This window comes from Cupressus sempervirens, chromosome 6 (assembly GCF_028749045.1).
Source record: "Cupressus sempervirens isolate cs-2001-9-10 chromosome 6, ASM2874904v1, whole genome shotgun sequence".
NCBI classification, from domain to species: domain Eukaryota; kingdom Viridiplantae; phylum Streptophyta; class Pinopsida; order Cupressales; family Cupressaceae; genus Cupressus; species Cupressus sempervirens.
Window position 1 is genome coordinate 239,207,091 of NC_143123.1, and position 12,235 is coordinate 239,219,325.

Below are 12,235 nucleotides of genomic sequence, written 5' to 3' on the forward strand. Positions count from 1 at the left end.
TCTTTTCCATCTTCCTCATCCTACAAAGGGATCAAAAAAAGTTTATTTCCATCAATCCCAACTATAACAATATTCTTTTTACAATCATATAGAGCTCATATATTGAATTATCAAGGTATTCCATGTAAAGCATGACAAGCACTAATGTCTACTACATCATATAAGAATTTATCCTTAAAAGATCCAATACTAAAATTAATTGATTATTTATCTTTAACTTGCACCCAATGATCATCTTGAAACCAAATGTTATCATAAAGAGTAGGATGTTTCAACTATTACAATCCAAGATTCCTAACCATCTCTTTGGAAAATAGATTTTCAGTATTACCTCCATCTATAATAACTTTACAATAGTTACTTCTAGACTTAAAAGCAGTTCAAAATAAGTTTCTTCTTTGCACCAGTTCCACATCATGCTTAGCCAACATGATTCTCCTCATAAACAGAGATTCTCCAACTCTTGGTGAAGCCAAATCAACATTAGAAGTTTCCACTTTTTGATCTTCCTATATTACCAAATTTTGTTTGTTAACTTTCACACAAGGTCATTCAAAAGCTAGGTGTCCATCTTTATCACATTTAGAAAAAGTAACTCTAAATAAAAACTTCTTATCAAAAGTAACTTTCTTACCCTTGTCTACTTTAGTCACTTGTTTACCTTTCTTTCTTCCTAACTTTTCTTCAGCCTTCAATGCATATTGATAATCATCTTCAAGTGAACTATGTTTCAACATAAAAAATTCATCTTGAACATTTAATTTCAAAGCACTAACATAACTTACAACCTTTTCCTTAGAAGATTCATAATGTCTAGATCTAATTTGTATCTTGTAAAATTATTTAGAGTAACTCTTCATAGACATATCTTTCTACTCCAAGTTTTACAAATTTTTAAACAATTAAATTTCATATGCTTAAGTGATTAATTCTTCCTTCAATCTAGAAACCATGCATTTCCATTGACTAATATCACATTCATCATTGTGTTCTCTATCCTTCTACAATTATTTCCACCACAAAGAAGCATGATCTTTTAACTTAGTTTGTTCTAACCTATCTCTATGTGGATATACAATATTTTCAAGCTCAAAGTAAACCTCAAGTTCATTAATCCAATCTATCAATTTATTGGGATATAAATAATTAGAATAATTTGGAACCTCCATTCTATGACTCTTGCCAACTTGTTCAATAGCCTTCAACAATCTTTCTTCTTCTATAGGGAGCTCTACTTTGGATACTTAAATATCTTCAATAGCTTCAATATATTCCTCTTTTGTTTCAATGTTTCTTCTCAATCCATTTAAGAAATTTTGGATCTCATTCCTTATCTCAACCTTGAAATCTTCAAACATATGTTCCAACCTCCTAGTATTCATTCTTCTAGGTGACATACTGAATTACAACAAGGTGAGACTACCTCAAACTTTGGTAGTCTTTCCACCAATAAGAATTAACAAGTCTATAACATGATTCCAATGCAAATTAAACAATTCCTCTATAATTTTGAGCTAGAGCCACAATTTTCTAGCCCAAAAGCAAGGAATTCAAGTATTTACCAAGTTCACTAGGATTACCCACAAATACATCAGCCACAACTAGATCAATACTCTCTAAATAAGACTAAATCTTCACTCAAAAAGATAAAACTTCACTCTAATAACATATGATGTGGTACAAGGTAGGTGTACCTCCAAAGGAGATGACCAAACCCATAGAAAATACAACACAATAGAATTATCAAAATATAAAATTGAAAATAAGTCACTTTATCAACAAGATATCTTCATATACACAACTAAATATTGATTGATTATAGAACTCACATAGAAAATAATGTGATATGTTATGATGTAAGGCCTTCCCATTTATGACCAATACATTCTAGATTATAAACAAAAAATTTCTAATCTTGAGCTTCCTCCAAGTATATACTCAATGAATTCTTTGATGTTACCTACTAAGACTCCTAGACATTACATATACATCCACTAGGACACACAAGTTGGCTTTGAATTCACAAACTCCAATAATGGGAAACATGTTATACAATATAAGACTGACCCTCAATAAATTAATGAATAAATACATAATACATGATAAAACATGATGTGGCCTAAGGTATTCATCTGCATACTAACCAACTACCTAGATCTAAGAGACCATAAGCTAAATCTTCAATATAGAACCGTGTTGAGTTAATTACAAGGCATTATATGAAGAACACCATAGGAAATAAAAAATAAAGAAGATGAAGCATAACTTCCACCAATTTTAACATAAAATTATGCACTCTTAGGATAATGTTCCATGATATGTCCATAGTATGATGCCAAGCTCATAGAATCTAGAAAGGACAAATAAGTGTTTGCCAAATAAAACTCTTAGATAAATAACTAAAAAATAGAAAATAAGTAAATATCTCTTTGGGGATGCAAGATTGCCAACAACCCAAGAATTATCCTATATCATTATTATTTATTAATATATGTACCAAGGATTCTAGATGTTTAGATGATCTAATTGATCTATTATGTAGCATTGCAATCAAGTGTCTATGTCCTGGATATACATGTTTCCAGTAATCCCTAATATGGAGGTTTCCTTGCAACACTTACTTTCTTTTCCCTTTGCACATCATTTTAGGTATATTATGACACCATTCCTATGAATCCTATTGCATGATGAACTATTTCATCACATCCAATTGGAGAGTATCATATCGCACAACAATGCATCTCATTGCACAATATCCTAATTAAGGATATTCTACTTTTGACCCTTGTATTGTGTGATAGAATATTTAATCACATGGATTTTTGAGTTTTTTCATTTAATATTGTATGTATTTCATCACACATTGGTTAGTGGTAATTTATAGACATTTTTAGAGATTATAGTTTGGGTTTTTGAATACCCATTTAGGAGTTATATCTTTCTCTTTTTAAAAGAGTTTTATTATCTCACACTTCTAGGAACAATTAGGTAATCACTCATGATAAATTTTACTTAATGAAAAAATTATCTTGTAAGGGAATTCTTTTAGGAATTTTTATATTAGATTTTTAAAATGAAAATTTTAATTTATGCAATTATGAATATTTGAATGAAGCTCATATGTTAATCACATAGTTGGTAAATGAACTTGTTTTAGTAATGATGGCTTGGGAATCTTTGGTTTCTATTTATTATTCACTTGGAGAAAGTTTATAAATGATATAAGCATGTTTTTTTCTTTATTTTAAAAAAATAATATGGTACCTTATAATTGAATTCTTGTGTTCAAGTGTTCCTAGGTGAGGTATTCCATTTGGTATCGAAGCCCATGTTAAAACATTGTGATCTCTATGTATATGTTTCTCACATAATAAATGTTCTATTTATGTGAGTGTGTGTGTGGGTTTCTTGAGCTTGTGGCATCTTGTTACTTGGGTGCATAAGTGTGGAAACCTTGTTTGTCCAATGGATCTAACATAAGAAACATGAGGATAAGGAAGTGAAATATATGTCTATTTTTGTGCATTCTTGTTTGAATAGAATATGGAAATTAACTTGGCTCATGTTTATTTGATCCATATTCTTTCAATTGATATTATATGGAATAATTGATATCATATGGCTTGGATTATTTCTAACTCGTATTTCTTAATGTATGAATGATGTAAACCTCATATTAATTGTTCATGCTAATTGAATAATATGATTTCTACATGTACATTCATATGAATATGTCATGTTTATCAGTGGATACATGAATTTATAACTACTTCTTCTCCTCTTTCTTATTATTGGATATGTGATTAGAAAGGAAGTTTCCGAGTGATGAAAATATTAGCATTATGGTGAAAATGCATTGTATGATTGGTGATTATCTTCTTTCATGCTCTTGTGAGTGGATTTTTGAGTGCTCAAAAAGTGATTGAATCTACTATATTTTCTTTGACTAGGACATGGAAATGTGTACTCAATTTATTCATGTTGGCATATTGTGTTGTTACTATGCACCTTTTTTTTTATATGTTACTAGAATCATAATTTTAATGACCTCTTATTTCTTTGTGTTTGTAAAGGGATAAATTTTTGCATGTATTTGTTCAGAAATGGGATGTTTTTGGTGTAAGAGGAAACTCCTGTCAATCAAAAGCACATTAATTGTAACTCATAAGGATGAGGGGTTTGAGTTTTCCACTACCCTATGGGTATTTTTTCCATAGCATGATATAGGTTGTAATAGGTTAGGATTCAATTTGGGATTGAAATTTCCTTTAGGGATATTTAGGGCCAACATGCCTAAAAATTAAAATAATTGAAAAAAGGATTAAATAATAATGTAATGGAAAATTTAAATAATTTTTTTCCCATATAGACCAAATGTGATGTGTTTGAGGTGATAGAATGATGAATAGGCACAAATGCAAAAAGTTGCTTCTATTGCTCAAAAGTTGTCAATGCAATTTTATAACTTTTTGCACATTTTTTACAAACTAATAACTTGACAATCTCCTAAATTTAAAAAAATGATTGAAACCATTGGTCATGGTTGTAAAATGGAAATCTGATCCATTTGGAATTATTGGTGATTGTTGTAAGAAATATTTGGAGGTTGGAGTGAATAAAATCAAAGACTTTTTCTCTATACTTTTTGTATATTTCATGTTGTAACTAGTTGAATTTAGATTATTATGAAAGATCAGTTGATATAATAAGAAACAAGATTAAATTACCTTTTAAATTTAATTGGTTTGAAGTTAATATCCTTATGTTGGCATCTTTGGAAAGTAAGTCTTGCTCAGGTAGTCTGAAACCCTTTCTTAATGAGGGTTTGGTTGAAATTATGGGTTTTGTCTTATCACCCACTAGAAGAAAACTTTGAAACTTAGGGGAATCATAGGCCTACCAATTTAATTTAAGAAACTAAAAGTTATAGAGTGGTTCCATCAAGTGGCTAATTATGAGAGAAAGTCCTAGGCCTAGCATTCTAAATGTGTCAAGTCAGTTTATACGTGTGTATCACTAATAAGTTGGTAAAAAAAGAGGTGAACTAGAGGTTTGAGTGTTGGAAAGGGTGATAATAAAAGAAATACATCTATCCAAGAAAGTAAAGGGCATTGATATGTTTTCCAACCCATAATCTACTTGGATTTTCACAACTCTACAATTAATTAGGCCTTAAGTCCTAATATGAGGGTTATGAAGGAAAGGGAATCAAACTAGGGGGTCGAAACCTAATTTTGTTATATTGTATATAATCCTAAAAAGGGTATCTAGGAAAAAATTTAGTTTTGAAGGAAACCTTGGGTTCCAAAAATGAAAATTCATTTTCCTATTAGGTCAACCTAATTGTGGCAACTAGCTTTGACTAGGCAAGTTTGTGAGATTGGGTGAGAAATGATTTTTGGGCCTTGAAGCTTGTATGTTTTGAAGAATTTTGACCCTAAGAAAACATATCCTTAATTTGGAACTAGAATTCTAAGGCCAAGCACTAAAACCTCATGAATGAGAACAAATTTTGTAACAATATAAGTAGTTGTTAAGGACTAAGGCCTATAACATCATTCAAATCAAACTTAGTTTGTGCCTTTGATTATTCGAGGATGATATGAATGGGGAATAGAAGAAATGAAGGCCTTGTATTGAGATGTATAAGTCTTAGGTAGTGAATATTGGATAAGAGAATGCAATAAGGGAGAATTGTTAGGTGAAAGAACATCTAGTCAATTTAAAAGAAAAAAATATTCCCTCTCATTTCCCAAAATGTTGTAATTAGGGCTATTTTCTTTTTATGAGGGTGAATGCTCGTGAGACTTTTATTTTCTCTTTTCATTTTTTAAAAATCTCCCCTAGCTCTAATTTTAGGGTTAGGGCAATATTTTTGAGTTAGATATTTTAACATTATCTTTTATATCTCTATTTTTCCTAGGGCTTTCATTCTAAGTTTTATTTTTTTGTTTAATGGAGGCTAAAATGCACAATTGCCATAAAATGATATTCTAGTAAGAACTCTCTTTTTATCTTCCCTAACTATTCAATTTATTTTTCTTTAATCCCTACCATTTTGTTTCTTCATTTTATTATCTTGGTAGATTTTGTTCTTGTTGGTAATGTAGGGTAATTCTCTATTTCAGAACACACTTATGATTTTTTGTTTTTTACAACAAAGAGGGTGGAGTTTTTTTTGGCTTATTATTTTGCCTTATAATGGGGGGTTTTATTTTTACTAATAGTGAAGGTGGATTTAAGAGGGGAAGGGGTGATGACCTACCCAAATTGTGGGGTCAACCACGCTTTTCCCCCACTATGGGGTCAACCCCAACTTGGTTGCACCCCCACATTGTTATTTTTTCAAACTAAATTAAATACAATTTTTTATTCCAAAATATATGTTATTTTTTAGAAACAGAATTCCAATATAAACATAATATATAATATGTACTATGTGTAAGTAATGTATATATATATATATATATATATATATATATATATATATATCTATTGAAAATAAATGTATGTTTCTTTATACATTTCTTATAAAATAGTCTAATTTTTGTTTATATCTAACTTTGAAAAGGTAAAAATATAAACGTTCTATTTATTTGATACTAATGCATGTGTAGCAATATAATAATACAACTAATCTTTTTTATTGTCTAGTATTTTCCTAAGTGAACCTACTTTTCTCTTTCTTTTTATGCATTATAAAATATATTTCTATAGAATGAAACTTTTTCACAATAGAAGTATAAAGTAAATATCATTTTAAATCATTGCATTTTATTTTCTAAAATAAACATCTACACAAATATGAACATGACTATCCACATAAAAACAATAGAATACATTTTCTATTTTTATAGTAACATAATTGTACTTGTGAATACAACATCTTTCACATTAAAATATAAGAATTATTTTCACTTTCTACTTTTAGATTTCTTTCATTATTTAAACAAAAAGGTGGAGTACAAAAAAATTTGCAACTAGTTTCTCCCACCTTCATACACTTTTGAATTTGTTATAGCTTGCATGGCCCATGAGGCTTCTCTCTCTTTCAATCTAGACTCCTTTGTTTTTCTAGATCTTCTTTTGGGGCCCATTTGGTTGTAGGCATAGGAATTGGGAATTAGAAGAATTTTTTTGAATGGGAATGGAAATAGGGAATGAGAATAGGAAATTACAATCCAATCCCATTTATCTCTTGTTTGGTTGCACAAACTTGAATTGAAGATTGAAGGTTCGAACCCCATCAAATTTTATGAATGAAAAAGAAAAAACATAATTTATATAAGGTTTCATCTTCTCACATGCTTATTTTTAACAAATTCATGGCATTTGCAAAAAGAATCTCAAGCAAAAAATAGTAAAGTGAGTGAATCCAAATCCCACATCGAGTGATCGAATCACGGTGTTGAGCAATTGAATCACCACTATCCACTAGTCTTCCATGAGTAGTATATATATATAGTATCATCAATTTAAAAATGGCCATGATTTTTCATTTTGGGAAGCTCCAACATGAAGTTATAATGAAGCAGATCTAAAAGCATTTTCAAATTAGAAAAATTCAGAATGGGAATGGGAATAGCAATTCCAACTACAAGTATTTTGGAGAATAGACAAATGCTCATTTTGGGGCAAAATGGGAATATGTATTCCTATTCCCAATTTCAATTTGGTGCACCAAATAGAGAATTAAAAATGAATTCTAATTTTCTATTCCTATTCTGATTGTATTCCAGCAACCAAACGAGCCCTTGGTTCTTACCTCAAACCTAGAAGCACATGGGAAAGTGTATTACATTTCTTTTTGGCCCAATGTTTTAGCTAGTGAGGTTGACTTTTCTTGACTTGACTCTAGTTCCCTGAAGGATGATCTGACCTTTCTAGGCATGTTTTCCAAGGATCTACTCATTCTCCTAAGGTGCAGGTTATATTCACTAGGGGGTAGCATCTAGAAAGAGGCTCTTGTGGGTAGCACTGGTGGCCCCCTTCCTCTTGAGGATCCCAAGATTATCCATGATGTTGAAGGAACTAAAAATTTCTTCTCGATTGTATTGTTGATAGTATCTCACCATACTTACAATTTTTCTTGGTGGGTCAATTCATTGCCTTCAAACCATCAAGTGAGATGGTCTAGAACTGGGTGTCCCAAAAGTGGAATCTTAGGGGAAGTATTGGTGTGTTGGCCACACAAAGAGGGTTATTTCTTTTTAAATTCATGATGCTAGAAGACCTAACAATGATCCTATGTGGAACATGGTATTATGGAAATAACTATTTGGCAGTGGTAAAATGACACCTAGAGTTTGACCCATCCATGAAGCTAAATAAGTTAACCTTGGTCAACCTTTAGAATTTTGAGATAAGAAATTCTTCAGGTGGTTAGGGAATTCCTTTTATCATTATGTTTCTACTAATATTGTTACTTTACAAAATTCAAGGCTTGTGTGTACTAGGTTACCCTTAACACAAGATGGGGGAAAATACAATAGGTCATTATTCATGAGAATATTGGGATACATTGTCAAAAATGTTCAAATTTTGGTCATGTAGTTGTGGATTGCAAGGCCTATCAACCAAAGGTGAAAGATAAGGTAAGTTCACTAGAGATTTTGATGGAGATTTTCAGACATGGCTAGTCATCATCTATACACCCCCCTAAGTCCCCAATAAAATATTAAGACACATTGAAGGGTCCTAATAACCAAGATTGTAGTAATGGTGGCTCAAAGGATAATAATTTTAGTATCTATGGCCAATCTTTCCTACAAGGCATAAATGACCCACTAAAAACTCCTAATACTCATTTTGGATCTAAGACCTGAAATGATAATATCTATTTAGAAGAGATAAAGATCTAGGAATTGGGAGGTGCTCTTCTAGTTTCAAATTAAAAAGCTAGTGATAAAAGAATAAAAAATGATGATGGTATTGGTGGAGTTTCTAAAAAATTATGTTTGGGTGATAGTTCTTTCCCTTCCACTCCTAAGGGGGAGTTGGTACTTATTATTCCCTTTTCTCATCCTCTCAAAGATATGACCAACCTGGTAGGGGATGCTTTACTTAGTTTCTAGTTGGCCCACTCCTCTCCATAGGGTAGTGAGGTTGGCAAGTGGAAAATCCCAAAAAGGAAGAATAGGGGAGGTAAGAAAGCCAATGTAGATAATGAAGTTAAACTAGGAAGATGTTCTAGTGATAGTTCAAGGATAAATAAAATGGAAAGGGATATTTCTAGTGGCAGGCAATTGACCTTGGACAATGCCTCAAAAGGTAAGAAATTGAATTTCTATCCTTGAACATGTGATGGTTAAATAGCCCCCAGAAATAATTTGCTCTTAAACAAGCTATTTTGTCCTTGAAGATTTTTTTATCCTTATATGCGAATTGAAGATTTTTTCTACTTAGTTTAACAAGCTAGTTGAGAAGTTGTGTCTTAGGGATATGTCTAGTTATAGTGAGGATAAGGGTGATACAAGGGGTATGACCACTCTCTAGAATCCCAATGCAACCTTAGGAAGAACTATGCCAAAGAATAATTTCTAAATAATCACTTAACATTCTAAAAATAATTTTACTTGGTTCCTTCTAAATATTTACACACCTAACACTAGAGTGGGAAGAGTGAAAACTTGGGAAGAAATATCTACTTATATGTCTAATAATTGGGATAGAATGTTTATGTGCATGGGTGATTTCATGATGCAGGAGCATCCTTGGGATGTTGGCAATCTTGCATCACCTAAAAAGATATTTATTTTTTTCTATTTGACAATTACCTATCTAATAGTTTTATTCGGAGAACTCTTATTTATCTTTTCTATTGGAAACTACAATGCGAATAATTGTTATATTGTCACTAATGTCAAGCCTTACTGGTGAGACATTTTCTAATAGTGTAGAGTGCCATATTAGTTGATTGATGAAGAGGATTTGAAAAGAGAGATAACAAGATGAACTAGGGAATTGTTGAGTAAAGAGGAGAAAGTATATTGGGATTACAAAGGGAACTTGATCAATTAATATTTCACAAGATAATATGTTGTTTAATTATTATATGAAGTAAAGAAGATAGTTGAGGTGATGTATAGAAGAGAAAACAAGAAGTTGAGTAAAATACTAAGGTTGATCAAGTGGCATTTTTATGAGGATCATGAAGCATAAGATTAAGGAAATTAAGAGAATAATATTATCCAAGTGTTAGTTATGGTCAAGAAAGATGAAGAAGGAAAATTTAATAGAGACCTAGTGATCTAGTGTAAGCCTAGTGAGATAGAATAGTAGAGATTGAGCTACACAATGATGACTAAGAAGATGAACATAGTGATGACCGAGTGCCAACAATTTAACAATTTTTGAGTAATAGAGTTTTGAGGCCAATGTAGTTGAATTTTTGTATTGGTCAAAGTGTGTGAATGATAAGGATTGATAAGTGATCATGTTTAATGCATGAATTGAGTTTGTTAAGAGATCAAAAGAAATTATTTAAAGAGAAGTTTCTATAAAGGACAAGAAGGACAAAAAGATTATCAAATTCAATGAACTTGATCAAACCCTAAGATCTATGGTGATGTTTAAGTAGAAAAAGATCAAAAATACCTATTTAAGGAGGCATAATGGATGTTTATTAAGGTGCATTCATTGTTGATTGGTGGTTTTTGTGGAGAACATGAGAAGAGGAGAGTAATAGATGAAAAGTGAGAAGATTAGTGAAGTTTGATTTCTTGAAGGATTGCCAAGAATATTAGAGATGGAGAGTATATTTGAAGTATAGTCAATGAACCAACAAATGAGTTGAATGGAGATCTAAATTTGCAAAGTGAGTTGTATCTTGATAGATCAAACCTAGTTGTTACTTTTTAACCATTAGGACAATAAAAATCCTCTAATCAAGATTGACCTAAAAGTCATTTTTAAAACCTTTAATTAAGATGAAATTCTAATGGAATGATCCAAAGTTCTCTAACTAGGTCACTCCTAATAGGGTGATTAAATTCTCTAATTGGGTCACACCTAACACTGTGTTTTGTAACCTTTAATAGGGTTGGCTCTTAACTAGTTTCACTTTAGAAGAGTAAAATGTGGTAGCATGTTACTTGGTGGTTTTTTCCAAATTGGGTTTCCATGTTAAATCCTAATGTCATAAATATGTGAATATTATGTGTGATGCATGCTATTTACTATTGTTTTATTTATGTTAGTCAATATATAATGAATATAGAGCTAGTGATAAATGAATAAATTAAGTTGTTGATAAGTTTCTATATTGGTTGAGTGATTTTATGAGTTTGAATAAGTTATGTAAAGTTGTTAAAAGTCAAATCAATAAATATAGACCTAAGTACAATTGATTTACTCTAATCTCATTTATTATAAATATTCTAACAACTGGTATTAGAGATTTGGTATTTGTAAGGAAAGTTTGAAGGAACATAAAAATAAAGATCAAGATGTATGAGAGAGATGTTCCTAAGCTGAACAAGGAGAACTTCCCTGCATGACTATGATTAATGAGATTATATTTGTCTAGAGTTGGATATTATACATTGTAATACCTAGAAAATGAATATATTGAACTACCTAGACCCATGACTATTGAACAAATGAAGGAGAAGTAGGACCATGATCAAACAATGATAGATACATCATCTTCATTGAGTAATGTTGAATTTGATGATGTGAAGGAGTGTAATACTACAAAGAAAATGTTAGACAAGTTGGATAAAATCCATGGAGGAGACAAAAATTTGTTAAGGGATAAAGTGTAAAGTTTGAGAGGCAAGTTTGGTGATATGATAATGAAAGGAGAGAATATTGTATAGTATTTTGGCTAAATCAAGGAGGTTGTGAATGCTATTAGAGGAGCTAGAGGAGACATATTTGATGAGACTATGATTAATAAGGTATTGAGGACCTTACTTCTTGTATATACAATCAGAGTATTTGTAATTCAATAAATGAGATGTACACCTGGTAATGATCTAACCTTGGATAGTCTAATTGGCAGACTCATTATTTTTGAGTTGTCAAATCTTGATAATTATAAACCTTCTACTATTGAATGTGATTTTAAGTCTCAACTAAACCTTAGTGGATATAAAATAAAGAAAATGAATAAGTATGTGGATAATATAGTGAATTAGATGATGATCTTGATGATCTTGAAGCATTATTGGCAAGAAGGCTACAAAGAGGACAAGGAAAACACAAAGGTAAACTTCCTATAATCTATTTTAAA